The sequence below is a fragment of the Phodopus roborovskii genome, unplaced genomic scaffold (assembly GCF_943737965.1).
Source record: "Phodopus roborovskii unplaced genomic scaffold, PHOROB, whole genome shotgun sequence".
NCBI classification, from domain to species: domain Eukaryota; kingdom Metazoa; phylum Chordata; class Mammalia; order Rodentia; family Cricetidae; genus Phodopus; species Phodopus roborovskii.
Window position 1 is genome coordinate 3,140,973 of NW_026126444.1, and position 22,152 is coordinate 3,163,124.

A 22,152-nucleotide genomic window follows, 5' to 3' on the forward strand; every position below is an offset into this window, starting at 1 on the left:
AGATACCCACAATAATTTCAAAAATAATAAAATAAAAGTTTTGTTACATATTGTCATAGTCTCTAGAAATGTTGTTACCATAGCTGTGTTGTACAAGATAACTCATGACACTAAACACTTGCTATGATAGAAAATTAATACTCTGTCATCAAATTTGTGTGCGTGTGTGTGTGTGTGTGTGTGTGTGTGTGTGTGTGTGTGTGTGTGTGTTGGGGGAGACACAGTGTCATGGTGCACATGGGGAGATCAGAGAACAACCTCTAGTGTCGGTCCTCATCTCCTACCTTGTTTAAGACAAGGTCTTTTGTGATTTGCCACTGGCCTGAGAGCTTGAAGGGATTCTCCTGTCTCCACCTCCATCATGCTATGGAACGGAGGTTAGAGCTCAAGCTTCTACACCTGGACTGATATGCCTTCTGGAGATGAACTCCGGTCTTCACCCCTGTGTGGCAAGGAGTTTACCCACTCAATATTCTTTTTTCAATGAATTTTATTTTTTTAAACTCTGGTGAAATTGAACTGTGCATAGCAGCACAAGCCTTCAATCTCAGCATTTGGGAGCCTGAGCCTTAAAGGTCACAAATTCCAGGCCAGATTTGACTACCCACTTAGCAAAGCTCTGTCTCAGAAAGCAAAAGTGAGAGTTGAAATTTTCTTTTTTCTACATCATTTATACTTTCATTTTAGTAATTGTCTGCAGTCTAATTTTATATTGTGTTCAATTTAGAATTGAAATGTAAGGTTTATAATATAAAAAGTGTATTATGCTTCTGTTATACTTTATATGAAGAGAAAATAGATGTACATTTTACCTTAAAGTTTTCTTTCTTGTAAAAGTGTTTATTTCTTATGAAAAGGGAAAAATAACAAGAACATACATTAGTAACATATACTTCAGAATAATAATAAATCTTTGTAAGAATGAAGAAACTCCAGCTGTTGCTTATTAGTTTTAATATCACATAATATTCTTCTACCACTTATCAATAAGTAGATAGGGAAATAGAAAAATGATAGACAGATACATACATAGATAGATAAATGATAGGTAACTTAAAGCAAAGCAGACAGAATGATACTTTTACACAGATTTGATCTGTGTTCTTATCATCCAATGTACTCTAACATATTCTGTATCAAAAATATTCATGTACAGCATTGCTTGTAATGATTGAATATATGAGTTTATCATAGTTTTTATTGTTAGAATTAGACATATATATTTTCATAATAAAAATCTTTCATAATACTTGTTATGGGATATTGTGAACATTTTTCTTAAGTAATTTCTTTAGCAATCACTCTTAGAAGTAGAATTTATAGATTAAAGGGCACTTGTATTTTTAATGATTTTGAACATATTGACAATTACATTTCTTCATTTGCCAATATACGTAGCTTCCAGACAAATGACAGAGCACATTTCTGCATTTCTTTCAGCCTCACCAATTCTAAGTACGGCAGCATTGTGAACACTGCCAATATAGTAATTTAGAAGTTTTCATTCTGCAGCTTGCACTTAGTTATTTACATACCGATTGTTTTTAAAATTTCTCATTGTTTTGAGGACAGTTGACTTGGGATTTGTGTGATACTATTTTCTGTTGAGTGTACCTCTTTTTCATTGCTTCATAAAAGCACTTTATATATTAAAGCATTAAATTTTGTCATACATGTTAGAACCACTGCTATCAAGTTGAAATATATACAGTCGATTTTCTTGTGTCTTTGTTATAAGTTTTTATTCATTGAAAAAAAATGATGCTGAATTTGGACATATTCAAATGACTATTTTTCCCTAGTTGATAGGTTAATAATTTACAACCATGTAAATTGACTTCTTAATATTGAAACAACCTTGTATTCTGAGAATAAACTCTTTTTGGATGTCAGTCTTATATTTAACTTCTGACTTATTAAGATTTTGTGCCAGCATTCATCGTTTTCTAATCTCTTCTGAGGATGATGCCTGAAATTCCTTAGTCATATACAACCAGACCATCATGCCCCTGGTCTTGTAACAGTTCTAATACTTCTCAGCATTATTACCCTAGGGACCAAGTTTCCATAAAATGATCCTTTGGGACACATCCAAACCACAGCCAAACCATAGCACTGGCAAACATCATTCATAAAAAAAAAATCTCTTAAATTTATGAGATTAGTGCTGGTGTCTTAGAGTGAGTTATTCTTCATAAGAGTGGTTTGTTATAAACCAAGGTCATTTCTTCTACACATGCCCTACTATGTGTTCTAGCTTCCTCTGTATTTCCTGGGCATGTTATAATAGTTAGCAACCCACTACCTTACTGTTTGGACCCCCCCAGCCACCAGAATTATGAGCCAAATAAAGGAAAAGGAACTAGAGTAATATATAAATGTAAAAGGCCCTCAGACCTTAGTAGACCCCTCGACCTTAGCACAACTGATTGCATTCAGGCTATACAACTCAGAACATAGACAGTACCACCTACCAAAACTAAAGCAAAGGCCTAATCTGTCAAAGTCCATAGTTCTGGGAAAGTCTCTATATGTACTAACTTTTTGCTTTTTAGCTTCTGTAGTTCTGCTTCTGGTTAATTGTTCTTATTAACTGAAGTATGTCAATCTAAAATATGGGTTTTTTTTTTTTTTTTTTTTTTTTTTTTTTTTTTTTTTGTGGTTATAAAAGCCTACCCTAAGAAAGGCCTGGGGATACACTAGAATCCTGAACATACAGTGTAGATGCTGGATAGCTTATAAAAACTTCTCATTGGTTTAAACCCATGTCTGGGTAGTCTTTTCTGGTGGATACCCTACAACAATAAGAATATTTTAAACTATTTGTTTACAGAGGGAACTATTTGTTTATAGAGGTTTAGAGAGGTCAAGAAACTCTTCATCAGGGGGCAGATGAATAAAACCCAAGTCCTTTCTTGCTTCTGCACTGAAAACTTTATCATTGTTAGTCTAAGCCTTTGTGGGCTGGGTCCTGCAATTCTAACATGCTTATTTCTCTCTTCTAAATTGATCAGTTTAAGAAGGTATATAGCATCTCCTCTTGTGAAGGCTGTTTTGGGTTGTCAAGTTCGACAACCAAAATTAAATAAACTGCCCAAATGAAGCATACCTATGAGGGAATTTTGCTAATTTGAAGGAAGATCGACTTCTAATCTGGACCTTTGAGGTATGAGGACACAATGTTAATGCATACCTTTTGAAGTGCAAAGATCAGAGTCTAAACTGGGCCACACCTCTGCTGGAAGCTATATAAGGACATGGAAGAAGGAAGTTTTGCTCTTTGCCTGCTTGCTCTCATCTTGCTATCAATCCCATTACTTTAGTAGCATTAGAGGCATTATTAGAAGCATTAGAGTTTATATATATATATATATATATATATATATATATATATATATATGTTGAAGACCAGCTGAGACATCCAGCCTTGTGGCCTAAACAACTGGATTCATGGACTATCCATTCATAGGCAGCCATTGTTGGATTAGCTGGACCACAGAGTAAGTCATTCCAACATATCCCCTTTCCGTGTGTGTGTGTGTGTGTGTGTGTGTGTGTGTGTGTGTGTGTGTGCATGCTCTGTCACTCTGAGAACCCTTACTAATACAATCCTCATTAAAGACGGGCAGTTTGGAGAACTTTTGCTAACATCTCTCCTCATCCTGAGACATGGTAGCTAGCTTCTTAGTCATGTTTATTGTAACTTTCACAAATATAAAGAAAGATTACCCAATGTTTCCCAAGTAAGTACAATAAAATTAGGGTTTCACAATTTTCCCCATCACTTTCCCCTCTGCTGACAACTTCAGTTTTTTTTTTTTATTTGTATGCTGTCAGAATCTGTACCATTTGCATTTCATTATTTAGCTCATTTACATGTACTTTGACTATAGATTGTTCCTAAGCATGCTAAAAGCAAAAACTAGCTAATCATAATTTAGTGATCATGTAAATATGCATTGGCAAACATCTAATGATGCTTCATCATTTTAAATTGAAAGTAGATTTTAATTCTTCACATTGCCTATGGGTAAAATAGCACTTAAAACGTCATAGAATCACCACATTATCTTCTCTTTCTTACTTCTTTTTTTCTCTTCCTCTTTCTTCAGCCTCCCTTCTTTCTCGATTTTGTTTTTCACAAATGTCTAGTGATTTTTTAAAAATTTACTATCCATAATTACAAATTTATCATCACACTGATTAGTAGGGGTAGCAGAAGTGGGTTTCTTTTGCAGTTCTCTTGATGTATTTACACAGCAGGAGAGTCTAAATGAGCTGAGTCAGAACCCTCTAAATAGCCCAAACAAGGGAAATGTCCACTCTGGGTATATTAAACATTGGAATGTTTCCTGATGGAGGAGGAGATTGTTATTGGTTCATTGTTTCTTGTAGATGGAAATTTCTTTTCTGCCAGGTACCCCAGTACCTTAGTACCAAATAAACAGAGGCTTATATTAATTACAATTTGTTTGGCCGGTGACTCAAGCTTCTTATTGGATAGCTCTCTCTTAATTATTAAGCCATTTCTGTTAATCTAAATATTCCCACATGGTCTTGGCATACTGGAGAATGCCCGGTGTCCTATCTTCGTGTAACTATATGGCATCTCTCGGGCCACTTCTCTCTGCATCCTCTCCCCAGAATTCTCATCTCCTAGCCCCGCCTATACTTCCTGCCTGACTACTGGCCAGTCGGTATTTTATTCATCAACCAATAAAAGAAACATATATTAACAGCATACAGAAATCCCCCATCAGTTTCTGTTTCCCTGGAGTTGTCTTTTCTTTCTATACTCTATGAAACTGCCTCCCACCACACACACTCCTATGTTCTACATCCTACTCAGAGCCCTTGTCAGTCAAATCCTCCAGAGCAGGTCATGAGATCCCACTAGCAATGAAGCTCCTGAATCTTTCTGCAAAACCCTTTAGTTGGTCATCCTGATTGACAACATTTGATGTCCACATCCTCTGCTCAGAGCTTAGAGCTTCTATCCACATGAAGTTGCCTTTTTTTTTTAATCTCCACAGACACCCAGCTTGTATGTACTTCAAGCAGCAAATTGTCCAATACTTCTTATGCCCCATGTTATCAACTAATGAAAGCATTAAGATATTTCCTATTTCCCAAAATCTTGTCAGATACCAGGTGGTGGTGTTGCATACCTTTAATGCCAGTACTTGGGAGACAGAGGCAGATGGGTCTCAGTGAGTTTGATGCCAGCCTAATCTACAAAGTCAGTTCCCACACCTGTCTTCAAGACACACACACACACACACACACACACACACACACACACACACACACACACACATTATCAGTAAGTCCCAAAATCTTGTAAACAGGATGGCACTTAGATAATTTGCAGACAGTCAATGGGTTGGTTCTTATTTATATATATTTTCTATCATCCCAATGAAATAATGTTATAAAAGATTCACTCCACATCTTGATCAAGAAAGCTCTCTGGGACAGTGGAAACAGCTTAGGAATTACCTCTTCACACTTCTTTAGAGTCCCTTCTTTTTCCTCTTAGCCACTTAATGTTGGCACATCTGTAAGCCCATGCCTTGGGCAACATCTTCTTTATCTGTACCTCATCTGGTGTAAATACTTGATGATAAACTTTAATTTAAACATCTCTCCCAAGATCAGTAACTTAATTCTCTATCTACATGGATGAGAACTTCAAATCTCCACCCTAAGGCTTGGCTGTGCTTTTTCTGCTCATTTGACCTGAGAGTAGAGGTGCTGTTTGTTTTTCAGCTTGGTAGCATCTTTCATGCTAGGCAGGAGTCTGAGGCACTCTTCAATGTGGGCCCATCACAGCGTTCTGGCACTCCTGAGGTTTGTGTTTATTCGTAAGAAGTGAGACCATGTCTGTTTTTAACAGTTCCCACCATCTTCATGTGCTCCCATTGCAGATGGCAGAACCTCCTCAGCTACCTTGGGTCTGCCCCCTGGTTTGCAGCATGATGTAGGTGTTTCCTTTAAAACCTGGGTGTTGCTCCATGAGAATTGAAGAAAAAGGAAGTTGTCAATGTGCTCACTGTACCATTTTAAGCAGCCTTCCATACACCAGGAAAGATGATGCCTTGCCTTCATAGCTACAGTATTTCAGGCTGCTTACTTTTTGACTTACTTCATATACACAGTCACCAAAATAAGAGTACTTATAAAGTTTCACTTTGGCCTAGATCACCATACAAAGCATGTATTACCCATGTGGCTTTTGGTGTTGAGTCATTACACATTGGGGCAGCCAAAACCTATGTTGATAGGGAAAATATTCACAGGTGTGGATGTCAGAGTTTAAAAAAAAAAAAAAGACCAAAATTCCCCAACTGGAACATTTATAAAACCACTCCAAAGCTCATGGTACACCCTGGAAGAAGACCTGGAAAGAATGCAAAAGCCAGGGGAAGGAGTGGAGAGTTGTGGAACATTCTCTTCCAGGCATGACCCAGGCTTTGTACTCTGGATCTCTCAGCAGTGCTAAGTGTTGCAGATCCAAAAGGGAAGGTATCCCAGCAGACACTCTGCCCCACTATACTCTGGGAAAAGAAGGGCTTCACCAAAAACTCATTCAAGAAATTTACTGGAAGGGAGGAATCCAGAGTGTCTGCCTCTGCCAGGGTGGGAAAAGGTAGCACCTAACTGAACAGGCACAGAGCTTATACAGGGCTCCCTAGAGGCAGAGTTTTTCCAGAGTGAAGATTTTCAGGGTAGGAATTAGTCAGATTTCAATCCCTGAGCTTGCACACACTCGGAGATTGGCTTGATTTGATAGTCAGGGATTAGTTGGTTTCATGGTGAGGGATTGGTTGTTTTTTGTGCTGAGTTGGTCAGGGGCAGAGTGTGTTTCTTTAGCTCTGGTTTCAGGGCCAGGGTATTTTTCTTTCACTGGCTCTGGTTTCATAAAACCTGTCCAGAGTTTGGACCAATCTACACCCATCATGGATGGGTGAGGAGTTCATGATTATCCACCCATCTCTGAGAACCTACAAGCAGATAACAGTTACTGGTGGAAGGACATTTTCTGATGTAGGATTCTCTTCTGTATGCTTTATTGAATATGTTTTATTACTATTGGTTAATAAAGATGCTGATTTGGTCAATGGCCAGGCAGCATAGAGGGAGGCAGAAAATCCATACAGAGATAAGGAAAGTAGGTGGAGTCAGTGAGATGCCATGGAGACCCAAAAGAAGCAAGATGTCATAAGACTCATGGTAAAATATTGAATAATAGAAGTGGGTCAATTTAATTGTGAGAGCTCATTGGTAATATGCCTGAGCCTTTGACCAAACAATTATAATTAATATTGTGTCTCCAGGAACTGGTGAAAGGAAGAGAAACCTCCATTTACACATGGCATGAACCCATGACCGTGAGATTAAGACTCTCATGCTCTACCATCTCTCTCTCTCTCTCTCTCTCTCTCTCTCTCTCTCTCTCTCTCACACACACACACACACACACACACACACACACACAAACAATTTTCTTTGGTGGTGTGGCCACTGTTGAGCAATCCATACTTTTATAAATAACCAGTCTTCTTCAAAAATCTCTGATGACACTCCTTTTGTGTATGCACACATACATACACAACACAACACACGAAAGCAGAATGGGTATTAGTAAGATGAAGGGGATCATGGGGAATTTGAAGTGACAAGGAAGGGTATATGGGAATCAATATGATCAAACTTTATGAGAAGACTAGTGTTCGTTATACCACTGAAAAAATAAAAAGGTACACGTATGTCCACATGTTCTCCTGGCCTTCTTAAGGCATATCATAGAAAAGATCATGCTATCTGAATATGATGCACAGTAAAGATAATCATCCAATCACTTATAAAACTTTGTATGCCTTCCTTATTGAGACCCTCTTTATTTAAAAAAAAAAAAAAGTCTATTAAACAAAAATAGTTTTTCTATCAATGCATCACCACACCTATAATTAACAACTGCTCATTGTTGCCCTTCTTCAGAGCCTCCTGGGAAGCACACACTACATTTAGAATTTAGAAGAGGCATCATGTTTACTATCCAAAGTTAAGTCAGACAGATGTCACCTAAAGAAAAGACCATGCTTCAGTACACACTGTCACTTTCTGGGTGTTCTCTTTATTCTTTAGAGCAGTGACTAAAATGACTGGTGTTGTCATGATGCTGCTTCCCATGTTTTTGTGTCTAGTGACATTGTCGATATGACAGTCACCACAAAGCTCTTCCTTGTCTCAGCTAATGTCTTATCCAAGTACTGACCAATATACGTTTAAGTTAACACTTTTCTATACTTTTCTATACTATAGAAAAGTTAATACTTTTCTATAGTTTTTTTGTTTGTTTATTTTAATGATTGGAATTGATTGCATTGACGAAGCTTAGGAAAATCGGTTGAGTGCCTTGTGTTTGTTTTGTCTTCATTGGCTCCATTCACCTGCCTCAGAGACTACCTTCTCAGAGGACTCCAAACCCTTCTGTCTCAGGTTGCTCTGTTAAGTTGTTTTGAAAGAGGAACCACCATGTCTACAATCCATTTCCCTAACTAGTGTCAGAAGCAGTGGTCAGCAAAGAATGAAGGAACCAGAGATGAGAGAGACTTGCCTGGCAATGATACCCAGAGAGGGGAAAACCAACAAATCCTATTTTCAACAGAAAGGCTAGCACCAGGACATGAATGAAGACATGTGCATCTGTGAAAATCAGCCTCTAACAGTGGAGAGAAAACAGCTTTCTCTCAGTCTCTAGAGCTGATAGACACAACAGGATCAACACTGTAGAACAATATGAAAAGATTCCAATTGTATTGTACATAATTTTGGAAGAAATTAGACATTTATTTACACAATAATGGGGGAATTTGGAGGAAAATTGGAATTTCTTTTTAAAGACCTCTTGTCTTATCACAGCAAATATAAATTTATCTGGCACTTGACAAAACTAATATTTTGAGCACAACCAACAAGATGACTCTAGAATGGCGATTCTCAACCTATAAGTCACAAACCTGTGGAGTCAGATGACCCTTTTATGGGAGTTTCATATCAGAGAGATTTCATTCTGATATTTACATTATAATTTATAAGAGTAGCAAAATTACAGTTATGAAGTAGCAATGAAAATAATGTTTTGGCTGGGGGTCACCACCACAACAGCTGTATTAAAGGGCTGCAGCATTAGGAAGGCAGAGAACTACTGCTCTAGAACCACACAGTTCTGTAGTTTAGAAATCTGCACTTGAACCTTTTCTTCCCAAGATGGTCTTGTACTGTATACTTACCTGAGTTTTCTACTAAGCATAAACTTAGAATATGAAAACTTGTAAACATTTACAACATGATTTTAGTGACTTTGTAATAAATCTCTCTATTAACATAGCATGCATGATCAAAACTGACAGTAGACAGCCATGCGATAAATATTGGGATTCAGGAGCTGATTCAAAACCCAATTGATTTAATATTCCTTATTGATAAAAATTCACAGGGTATTTTAGGGTTCATTGCTTCTAAAGTCAAAAGTGCTTGGGGCAGTAGCCAAAACTTGGTCAAAACTACAAGGATTTTGTTAATATGAACTTGTCTACTTTTTTCCTACTGCAAAGCAAACTTCAATAAAATGTACTATAGTTCCATTATTATACTGCCATCTTCTTATTTCTTGGAGTACCTTAAAATAAAGGGAACAATTAATCACACTCAATACACATTATACACATTATTATACACATTAGTAGGGATCCTAACACACATTGCAGAATTACCCTCACAAAAATAACACTTCTTGAACATAACACCAGTAACACAGACACTGAGATTGACAATTAATAAATGGGACCTCCTCAAACTGAGAAGTTTATGTAAGGCAAAGAACACAGTCAACAAGACAAAATGGCAACCCACAGAATGGGAAAAGATCTTCACCAACCCCACAACTGGCAGAGGGCTGATTTCCAAAGTATACAAAGAACTCAGGAAGCTAGTCACCAAAATACCAAATAATCCAATTAAATAGTGGGGTACACAACTAAATAAATAATTCTCAATAGAGGAATCTAAAATGGCTAAAAGACACTTAAGAAAGTGTTCAACATCCTTAGCCATCAGGGAAATGCTAATCAAAACAACTCTGACATACCATCTTATTCCTGTCAGAATGACTAAAATCAAAAACATCAATGACAGTTTGTGCTGGAGAGTGTGTGGAGAAAGAGGAATGCTCCTCCACTGTTGGTAGGAGTACAAACTTGTACAGCCACTTTGGAAATTGGTATGGTAGTTTCTCAAGAAAATGGGAATCAGTCTACCTCAAGATCTAGCAGTTCCACTCTTAGGCATATACCCAAGGGATGCACATTCATAGAATGAGGACATCTGTTCAACTATGTTCATATCAGCATTATTTGTAATAGACTGGAAAGCAACCTAGATACCCCGCAACAGAAGTATTCCAAAATGGAATACTACTCAGCAGAAAAAAAACAAATGGAATTTTTTAATTTGCAGGCAAATGGATGGAACTAGAAGAAACCATTCTGAATGAGGTAACCAGTCACAGAAAGACAAACATGGTATATACTCACTCATAATGGATAAGAGACACAGAGCAAAAGTTACCTGCCTACAGACCACACTGCTAGAGAAGCTAGGAAACAAGGAGGATCCTAAGAGAAACATAGGTGGTCTCCAGGAGAAGGGGAAAAGGACAAGAGCTCCTTAACAAATTAGGAGCATGGGGGAAGGGAAGAGAGGGTTAGGAGAAAGAGGAGGGAAGAAGAGATGGAAGAAGAAGAAGATTAGAACATGAAGGATGAGGAAGATTGAGTAGGGGGCAGAAAAGAGAGAAGAAAAGAGATACCATAATAGAGTGAGCTATTATAGGTTTTAAGAGAAATCTGGCATTAGGGAAATGTCCAGAGACCTACAAGAATCTAAGCAATAGTGGAGAGGCTACCTAAAATTCCCTTCCTCTATAATGAGATTGATAAGTACCTTAAATGCCACCATAGAGCCTTCATCCAGTAGCTGATGGAAGCAGAAGCAAAGATACACAACTAAGCACTGAGCTGAACTCCTGGAATCCAGTTGTAGAGAGGGAGAAGTAATGATCAAAGGGGCCAAGACCAGGCTGAGGAAACCCACAGAAACAGCTGACCTGAGCAAGTGGGAGCTCACAGCCCCCAGCCAGACAGCTGGGGAACCAGCATAGTACTGAATCAAATGTGGGTGACAGTTAGGAGGCCTAGGCAGTCTATGGGACCTCTGGTGGTGGAACCAGAATTTATCCCCAGTGCATAATTGGACTTTGGGAGCCCATTCCCTCATGGAGGGATACTCTCTCAGCCTACATAATGGCAGGATTGGAGAGGAGGAGAGGGGGCTAGGCCCTGCCCCAAATGATGTGACAGACTTTGATGATGCTCCCATAGAAGGCCTCACTCTCACTGGGAAGTGGATGGGGGTTCAGTGGAGGGAATGGGCGGACAGGAGGGAGAGGGAACTGGGGTTGATATATAAAATAAGATTGTTTCTAATTTAAATTTAAAAAAAAAGAAAAATATGGCAACAGTTTGCACCATTGACCTGTATAAGCAGCTATTTCTTATACTCTGGTTAACTTAGAATATCATCAGATTTAATTTACAGCCAGCTTGATACTGGAGAAATTGTGTCTCTCTGGAATTAATTTTAGGGATTTAAAATGATGTGTTTTTTCTTAAAAAAAAACTTTTCAAAATCATTTTAGGACTTTGACTTTGTATGAAGTATCAATTTGCATTTTTCTTCTACTGACTTTCCATCATTACTACCCTCATTAAAAAAAAAAAAAAAAAAAAAGATCCCAGAACAGTGTATATTCTAGTTCTATTCTTTATACCCATTGATCATTATTTTTCTTCTGAGTGCTTTAATTTTGTTATTTTTTTCTGAGATAAGGCAAATTTCCTGATTTAATATTGCATCTCTTTCACATCTGCTATCTAAAACATTAAAACCCCTTTTTGCAGTTCCTATTGCAATATCCTGATTTTTATTTATTTTAGTGGATCATGTATTCTCTGGATCAACAATCCAAGTATTACACAAATCCTCTCATCAGACTTCTCTCGGGAAGATGAAGTAGATGTGTTTTCCCTTCGCCCACTAAATATAGCCAAACCCCAGGATGCTATACACAAAAAGCCACCAAAAGGTATCGAAGGGTGCCAAGAGTGAGGCATTCACCAAGGGGGTGGAGGAGATGGACCATGGATGGCATGCTGGGGAGCTCTCTAGGTTTCCAACCCAAGGCATGGCATCCCGGGGAGCTCTCTGGCTTTCCTTTATGCCATAAGTAACACAAACTTGAACTTAGAGAAATCGGAAATACTGAAAGGCCAAGGGGCAAGTACCATAAAAGCCTGAAGAAAGACTGCTATTTTTAGCAGAATTGTGGAAAGGGCAAGCTAGCAAGACAGAAAATTTTCAGACAAAAATTGCTCTTCTCAAGATAAACACACCACAGGAAGAGGTCGTACTGCCACCCACGCCCGGAAGCTGAACTGTTGGAACCCTACACATGTCCCTCACCAGGCTGTAATGAGGGGCTCAGACTTTCCACAGGGCAGGGTGGGCATCAGTAATGTTCAAAAGCTCAGGCTTTCCTCCCTCATGTATGGAGGAGAAATAATTCAGGAAAATCTAAAGGAACTACAAAACATCATTTCTACACACACACACACACACACACACACACACACACACACACACACCATTAACAAAGCAATACACAGACACAAACCTATAAGTACTACCTATAAATCAAAACAGAATTCTAAACGATGTCCAGGTGACCCACAGGGGTTCAGAAAAAGGAGAAAACAGAAAAGATAAACAGCAAGCAGCAAGGGTAGGTTTGAGTCCCCAATGGCAATACTTACATTAAATGTAGTTACTTCAGAATTTCACAGGTTTAAAGGGTGGATGGTTCATGACAGAGAAAGAACATTACACGCGCCTCACCAGCTGGGGCCTCAATTGACTGACCTTCTCAATACATTGCTGTAAAGTAGGAAAGAGATGGACTGCTAACAAGCAGCAGAGCACAGAAAGCCAAGACATAGAAGTGGGCCACACCCCTAAGAGGCTAGAGACTGCTTCCCCATGTCTACTCAACAGGCTTTACAGAAGGTGAGTTTTCTGTTGGTAGTGTCTTAACTGCCATTTACTAGAACCAACCTTTCTTTTTTCTTTTTCCTTTTTTTTTTTATTATTATTTTTTTCTTATTTTACATATCGATCCCAGTTTTTCCTCCCTCCCTCTCTTTTTCCCTCCTTCCCTTCCTCTCTCCCTCTCTCAAGTCCCCCTATTACCCTCCCATCCCATGCCCTCCCCCTTGCTTCTTATTAAAGAAGCAACTGAACTTCAAAAGAAATGTGCTGCTTGGAAGTGAAGCTCTCTGGAGAGGCAGGGAGCCACTAGGAAAGGCTTGAGATTTTATGACCTGGCCCTACTTGCCAACTGTCTCTGCTTTCTGACTACTGACCCAGTGTGATCAGGCGCCTCAGGCTTCGGCCACCATGTTTCCCTCACCAGGATGCATTTTATCTGCTCCAACTGTGAATCAAGACAAACCTTTGCCCCCTTAAGTTGCCTCTTGTTCGATGCTTGTTCACATTCACTAATCAGGGAGGAGCATAATTTTCAAGTTTTGGCTACACAATGAATGAGAAAACAATTTCTCTTTTTACCTTTCTTTCTGCACAACACTAATCCTACACAGTTAACCCCACACGTTATTACTACAAGAAAGCAACTGCTGCTAACTAGTGGTGGGATATATGTGTGTCTCCTTGGTGTTCTGAAAGTGTCACAGATGCTTAGAGTAGACGAAGAAAGGAAAGGAGGAGGAAGAAGAGGACGAGGGGGTGATTACTTAAGCCATCTAGTCCCTTCTCTATTTACATAATGTAGGCCAGCCCTAAGCTCCCTTGATTGCACAGTCTGGCTTCTCAGAATTGAAGAAGAAATTGATGTTTTTCACCAGCACAGTGAACATTCCTGGAGGGTTATGTCTCTGTGTGCTGGAGATGACAAAGGGAAGTATCCCAGCTCCAGCTTGGTGAACCATAATTCTTTCTGTTGTCAAGCACAGAACATGTTCACTCACACTTGGGAATGTTCTCCAAGCAGATCTGACAACACTTCACAAAAACCACAAAAGGAATTGTTCAGCAAAGAAAATGCCAAACTTGGCACTTAATGCAATCTAGCAACTGCTGCCAGCAAGTCTCACTTGGTATAAAGAATCCACAGAAGAGAACAACACCAGGTTCAGGTCCTGAGCAAGAGGTGCCCTAACCTGGATAAGATAAACATCTGTGTCCTTCGTGGGTTGAACAGACCTAAGGGTGGAAAAAAGAATGAGAAGGGCCAGAGTCCACAGTTCAGCTCTTACACATCATGTTCCAGCAAAGCATGCTAAAGACTGCAGAGCCCGAGAAGTCCGTATTTGTCACTCACCTAACCACGACCAAAGAGCTGACAAGAAACAACTTAGATGAAGAAAGGTGTATCTTAAGAATTTCACAGAGGTGGGGATCATGGGGTGGGGGTGGAGCTGATGGGCAAGGCTCCACCCATGGGAGCAGGAACTTGCACTATAGCTTGCTACAGTTCTATAGACCAGGAAGCAAAGTGGACAGCAAGCAGATCTAGCCTTGAAGTCTGTCCCTAGCCAACCATTCCCTCCAGCTTCTCTCTAACTTTCCACAGTCTTCCAAGCAGCACCAGCAGCTGGGGACCATGTGTTTAGGCATATGAGCCTGTGGGGGACGTTTTATACCAGGTTCTTTCATACACACATGTGTGTGCTCTCTCACCCTCATACATACATACACGTATGTATGTATATATTCAGTTTACCACAACTCTATAGGATATATACTCCTAGGGAGTTAGGTAACCTACATTAAGTAGTGGTCCAGGATGTTCCCATGCAATAAGGTATAAAAGGAGTTCTTAATTAGCCTAGATAATGAAAAGCTGGAGTCAGAGACAGAGGGAAATGCTGAGAGATCAGAGAGAAAGAGCAAACCACAGCACACCTTATTTCCTAAACGTCTCGGCAGAGAAGAGAGCGATTTCCAGTTTCTCCCTGCTTATATCCTGTTTCTGCCCAGCCACGTCACTTCCTGCCTGTCTACAGACCTCCAGACCTCTATGATTAGACTACATTCTCTGACCCCCAGACAGGCTTTATTTGTGAAAGAAACAACTCACTACAGTAAAGTTTCAAAGCCCATACCATTTTACCATTCGAATGATTTTACATCCTTGGAGAAATATGGAATGTACCTGTGGAATCAGTATTTTAAAAATCAATATTTGATTGGAGAAAAGTAACAACAAACTTGCTTAATTGCAGCAAGAGACTGGGTGAGGTGCTTGTGAACAATTTGCTTGCTGCAAAAACATGCAGCAGCAAAAGGAACTCAACTCTAAGCCATGGGGTTGGGGAGGGCTTCCTGAGGCAGATGAGGCTTCAATTAAGTCTTAAAGGATAGACCCTAGATAGGGCAGTGAAAGAAGGAACATCTATCCCATCTTCTCACGGAAGAATAAACAAAACCAGATGAAAGCAGGGCCCTGACCTGTGAGCATCTCTCTGCAGACACGGGGAAGACTCAAAGCTGAAGGGCCTATAATGTCTCTGTGTTTGTGGAGTTTATTTTTCAAAAACCTCCCTAAAATGTATCAGAAGGCAACATATACCAGTCCTCTGCAGGGTTATATATTTTTCAGTATTCTAAAACAGGCTTGAAGGAATGCATAAGCTTACTTTATGAGCAAGAAAACTGACTATAAAAATGACAGGATCAGTAGTTGGTAAATAAATATATAGTCTCTTGACTCAACGCAGAAATGCATTTCTGTTCTTTAGGAAAGACCCTGAGAGCTTAGGCAGGACAGTGTTTGGGAAGGACAGCCTGGGATGTGACTCACTCTGGCCACCACTGACATACTGCTACTCAAATCCATGGAATCACTTAAATTTGAGAACTCAGCCACCTTCCTGTGACACACATGAGCTTTAAAATTATTATTAACCTACTCTAGGAACTTGGGTACCTTAAGCCTGTCTTTTGAAGTGCCTTGAGAAGCCAGAATCCCCAGGAGTCTTTCTGTTCCAAGAGAGTATCCAGAGAGTGAATGCCTCTTACCACTTGACCCCAAAGATCTCTGTTCTCTTGTCACTCCAATTTCCAATGCTGTCTTAATACACAACTCCGCAAGAGGTAACTTGCCTTTCTCTCCCCTCTGCTGTGAGTGTCAATATAGTCTCTCCAATTGGTTTTCTAGATTTTTCATGTGGATCAACGAATCCATCCTGTATTCTTCAGAAAAGGACCTAGACAAGTGGCAAAAAAAATCTTGTGACCTTGCAATAGCAGGGAAATGGCATCTGGGCACCCACTGCATCTCAAAGCCCATCTATATAAGTCATAGATTTTGACCACTGAGGCAGAACTGCTCATATCATAGATTATTCAGTTTTAAACAACAAAGTTTCTACATCTGTTGTAGTCAAATAGTAAGACAGTTCAATTTAAATCAAGTAGCTTAGCTGGAAATAACATAAATTATGACAAATACTTAGGACACTGGAAGAGCAGCTTCTGCAGGATTTCACTTGAAATGTGAATCTGAACTCCTAATGGATTTAACACGGCATTCATTACTTTTAAAAGGTACTGGTTAGTTGAAGTTAATAATTCCAAAATATTGCCAAATGCTTTTTGAGATCTAGGGGTTATATGCCTTTCATGATTCAATGAACAAATGAAATTCCAGTCAGTAGTAAGCTTTCTATTATCCTGAATGAGCTGAAAGTCAGCAATGACACTGTGTACGGGGTCTAGAATTGCTTTTCAACACTCCTAACGAGGACAGAGCAAGAAATCTCTCACCAAACCTTGAAGACAAAGGTATAAAACAATCACTCAACTGTCCTAAATCTTAAGCTCAGAGATGGAGACAATTAAAGAAGAGCTTTGGGCCTTAGGCTTTGGACAGTTGGTGGTGTGAACCAGCCATGCCAGGTAGGAATTTGCCTGAAATGGTTGTGAGATCTTTAAGACTGGACCATTCCTTTGAGAAGAGCTTAACTCCAGGACATTTCTTCTCTGGAAACAGGAGAGCTTGGCTCGAGAACAGGCTACTTTCTGGAGATTATTTAAGATGAAAACATTCAGAAGAACCTCCCTTTATATCTAAATATGCCTTTTCCAAAGTGATCATGAAAATCCTTAATGGGCTAGAACAGGCTTAAGGGCAAGCGTATCCATTCAATGTTAAGGCTGTCGATGCTAGAAGCAATTTGCTTCTAGACTTGGTAACACCAGCAGCTGGCCCCTAATGGATCCGATGGGTATATGCCTTTTGAAGGGAGATATTTTAGACTGACACTCTTGTTTTGGTTGTTGTCATTTTGCTACAAAGGAAAAAGTGAATAAGAGACACAGTGGGATTGACAGTATTAAATATAAGTGAAATTACTTCTATTCCTGAACTTGAGGATTTCACATTTGGTTGTCTTCTTTGTGGGTGGCAGTGGCAGGGGGTAGGTGGGGGAGTAATTGTGGTATTTTGGCAGATACAGGAAGCAATATTTGTGCTTATCTCCTCATGGGAACTCGGCTGGTCATCAATTCAGAAGATGGCAAGTGGGAGGGGTCCTGCTGGTAGATAACATAATAGGAAATAAACGAGGAAAGGATGTAATGTAAATGGGAGCTGTTTTTCCTGGCTGAACCTTGGTTGGGTGCTGCCCAGACAGAAGCAGTTGAAGAGTGGAAGGCGAAGGTGAGTCAGGGATCTCCCGCACAGCTGGCTTCTTCCAGCCATTCACTCATTTCTGGGGCCTGGCCTGATGAGTGCCGCCAACTTAACCAAAAATAAGATGTAGCATCTATTGCCTGAAATATCATATGATTTATCTGGGCTAGTCATAATACTTGTGCTAGTACATACTGGTAGCTGCAGGGGAAACAATCCTCATTGTGGTATTTGTCTAAGCAGTCATCGCTTTACTGTGTGAACTAACCCCTGTCAAGTAAGTCAGACTCCCATCATTAGGGAGCCTGTTCAAGTGAGGCCCATTGGAGGAAAAAGCTCACAGCAGCACTCGATACTGGTCCTTCACAAATGGAAGAGACCACAAAGCAGAAGGTATCTGAAATAAACCACAGTACCAAGAAGGGGCAAATGAACAGACAATAGTAGCAACAGTAAGAATGAATCCAAGGAAAAAGTGCTTTCTGCGGATTCAAGGTCTACAAGGCTCTAATCCTTTTTCTCTGGGAAGCTTGAGAAGATGCTAAGATAGTGTACAGAAAGGCCAAGGAAAACCTACTGTAGAAAAGGAAGAACAAATGAACCCTAAAACACTTTTATTGTTTTAGTAAAAAGCAAACAATAAAAGCCAACTGAAGTATGTGGTTGGTTGGCTGCATGAATGATACCATTCTTCCATCCCTCATTTTGTCCATACCCTTTCTATTTCACTCCATGGCAACTCTTTTCTCTGCCCCAGGTCTGTCCATGTGATTTTCTTTAGTCCATGTCATAGCAGAACCTGTGAAGATGTGTTCCTTCTCCTTTCCTTTGGTAGTCACTATTGAGACATCCTGAGTCGGGCTTCTAGATACAGGCGGAATGTAGAGAGCCAGGGGCATCCTAATGACTTGTGGATACATTATCAGATGTAACAAACACAAGATTACAACTCAAGTCTCTGGGAAATGTCCTTTGTTTGGGACACCTCCTTTTATGATGGTCTTATTACCATTATACTATTGCCATAGCAACCCCTCTCTCTTTCTCTCTCTCTCTTTCTCCCTCCCTCCCATCTATCTATCTATCTATCTATCTATCTATCTATCTATCTATCTGTCTATCTATCTATCGGTCCATCTATCATATATCTATCTACATTATCTTGTATATTGATAGGGTCTTGCTATATATTTCACCTGCCTCAGCATCCTGAGGTATTACAGGTATGCCCCATCATGCCTAACTCATAGCAACCCATGACTAAAGAAATTGTCTTTGTATTTGTCCCTGAACACTGTTAGTTCTCTCTACTAGAAGTAAATGGACCTTGACTGTCCTATTAATGGATGTGCTTCTGGCCCCTACAGCAGTGCCTTTTGTTAGACAGTTGAGTAGTATCTGTTGATTAAATACATTTACAAAGAGTTAATGCTCTGGTTTGGGGAATAATTGTAAATAGGATTGGTAGTAGGATTGATGACCAAAATATGTGTTAAATAGTTAACAATTATGAAATATCAATAAACTATGAACAATGCTTAAGATGTTCCACATCCTACAGTAGCAGATGTTTGGCTATCATTTAAGCATTTATTTAAAAATAAACTAGCATATCCAACTCATTAGTATGAAAATTGCATTCATCTTTAATAAATGGTAAAATTAGATGTGTACTAAAGAATTGCTTTAAAGTAAATGTACCAGGAAATGTTTGATGTGTGTGCCTATTTTATAGACTAACATACCCAAGTTGCACAAAATTCTTTGAGCTGGGCTGGCAAGATGGCTCAGGAAGTACACCTGCTCACCACGTGACCTGAGTTTGATACCTGGAATAGACAAGGTAGAGACAACTCCTGAAGGTTTTTGTCTTACCTCTACATGTGTGCCATGGTGCACACACACACACACACACACACACACACACACACACACACACACACACACAAATGCTAAAGAGTAATTATATAATGAAAAGTAAAGGAGGTCTGGTCTATAACACCCATTAGAGCTCCCAGTTGTTTTTGGATGGGGCATTCTCAAGGCTGTATTGGAAGAGGACTGGTCGGCTTGAGTATCAGGCTCTCAGACATCGTTCTTTGCCTTAAGGGGCTGAAGTCATCTAAGGAAAGGAGTGAGATCACTTCTACAGCTCAAAGTCGGAGGCTCTCCAAGCTCCCCACTGCACCCACCCACATCTCTCTGAAGTCAGTGAGGCACCACTTCTGCTTGGCAACAGAGAAGCAGCCTCTCTGGTTTCCCAATGTCCCTCCTTCTTTGCCAAGATAATCTTTCCCAGACAAGGATATTCAGGAGGAATAGAAGTCTCCAGAAACTGGGAGGTGTGTGTGGGGAGGTGGGGGGATCACACAGAAAAGGCCCTGGCAGCACTCAGTTGGATGATTCAGTGCTTGGCTAGAGACCAGCAGCTGAAAAGCATATGAGAGGATCGGCAGCTTGAGAGCTGAGTAGTTGCCTACAGCAAAAAAAAAAAAAAAAAAAAAGTGGACGTTTTCAGGCTTATGGAGAAGAATGTCCCTAGAAAGAATAAAACAATTCATCTTCCACATTAGTATCTATTAACCACAATCGTCAAGTTCTCTCTCCAAAGTTACCAGTGCTGCAAAAGTTCCCTCACTTGGTGAAAAGAGGAGGAAGGGTACTAGTCATTGTGTGTGTGTGTGTGTGTGTGTGTGTGTGTGTGTGTGTCTGTGTGTGTGTCTGCGTGTGTGAGTGTGTGTGTGTGTCTTGAAAGAGGAAGGTGGTTTGCTCCTCTAAAGGCTGTTTAAGTGAAAAAGTTCTATTTTCTATTGACAGTCTCCAGAAAACTTCAGAATCAATGGGAAACTCCTCTCTCTCTCTCTCTCTCTCTCTCTCTCTCTCTCTCTCTCTGTGTGTGTGTGTGTGTGTGTGTGTGTGTGTCTGCGTGTGTGTGTGTGTGTGTGTGTGTGTGTGTGTGTGTGTCTTGAAAGAGGAAGGTGGTTTGCTCCTCTAAAGGCTGTTTAAGTGAAAAAGTTCTATTTTCTATTGACAGTCTCCAGAAAACTTCAGAATCAATGGGAAACTCCTCTCTCTCTCTCTCTCTCTCTCTCTCTCTGTCTCTGTGTGTGTGTGTGTGTGTGTGTGTGTGTGTGTCTGTGTCTGTGTCTGTGTGTGTGTCTCTGTCTCTGTCTCTCTCTGTGTATGTGTGTGTAGGAGGTACATATGAATGTATTTGCAGATAGAGGGCAGACACAGACTCAGGCATTGTTCCTCAGGCACCACCCATCTTTTCTTCTTGAAATTTCACACTGGCCTGAGCTCTCTGGTCCTAAGCTGGTTGGCTAGCAAGCGTCAGGGATCCACCTGCCCTTGCCTGCCAAGCTGTAAGATTAAAAAATGTGCAAACACACACAGCTTTTAAAACATAGGTTCTGTGTATTGCACCCACGTCTTTATATTTGTAAGGAAAGCACTTAGCTGACTAAGCCATCTCCCAAGCCTGGAGATATTTTCTGAGTGATGTCAGACTACTACCTTCAGTGACTTCCAGCATGCTGACAAGTGGACGGTCATCACTATATTATCTTTAAATAGGACTTGACCACTGGAAGGGGATTTTCTGAGTAAGGGCAGCAGATCTTTCAGGAAACATCCACCTCACCAAATACCCCTTTTCCTGCCTCAAGCAGCGAGGTTTCTAAACTCTTTTCTAGCATGGCTTCCACATATGTCTTCCCAAACACTCCCTCTCCTCACCATTAAAATGCCATAGTGCCATAACAGATCGAAAAACAGCCTTTCTACATTTTATAGAGAACAAAAATACTCCCCTTGGAGCCAGGAAAGTGGAACATGCTGATGCTACCATAAGGTGAAAACAAAATGTATCTTGAAGACTAAACTTGACCTCTTACAAACTGGTGCTAGAGCTAACCAATGGCCTCATAACAACAGATAACAGACAAGAGAGTGGTGTAGTTGATGCACATAGAGTGTGAGGTGCCCACAATGACTCACCTTTTTTATATTATATATATAATATAACCAAGTCCATTTAAATGAAAACAAACATTTATAGACAATATTTGGGAATTTGGGCGTCGTTCCTTCCATACTACTTCCTGCTGGTAAGGGGCGCTGTCATGGGGGATTGAGATGCAGAAATCCTGGCTGTAGTCTGTAAGGCTGCTTTGTCCAGCTGTCTTGAATGTAGAATCACCTGGTACTCTGTTTCAGGCGGCAGAATGACTCACCTTATTAAATGTAAGTGCTACACTTCATTCTACCATTTGTGTTGACTCACTGCAGTTGGAGGCCAAGAAAGCTGAAGAGGGAGT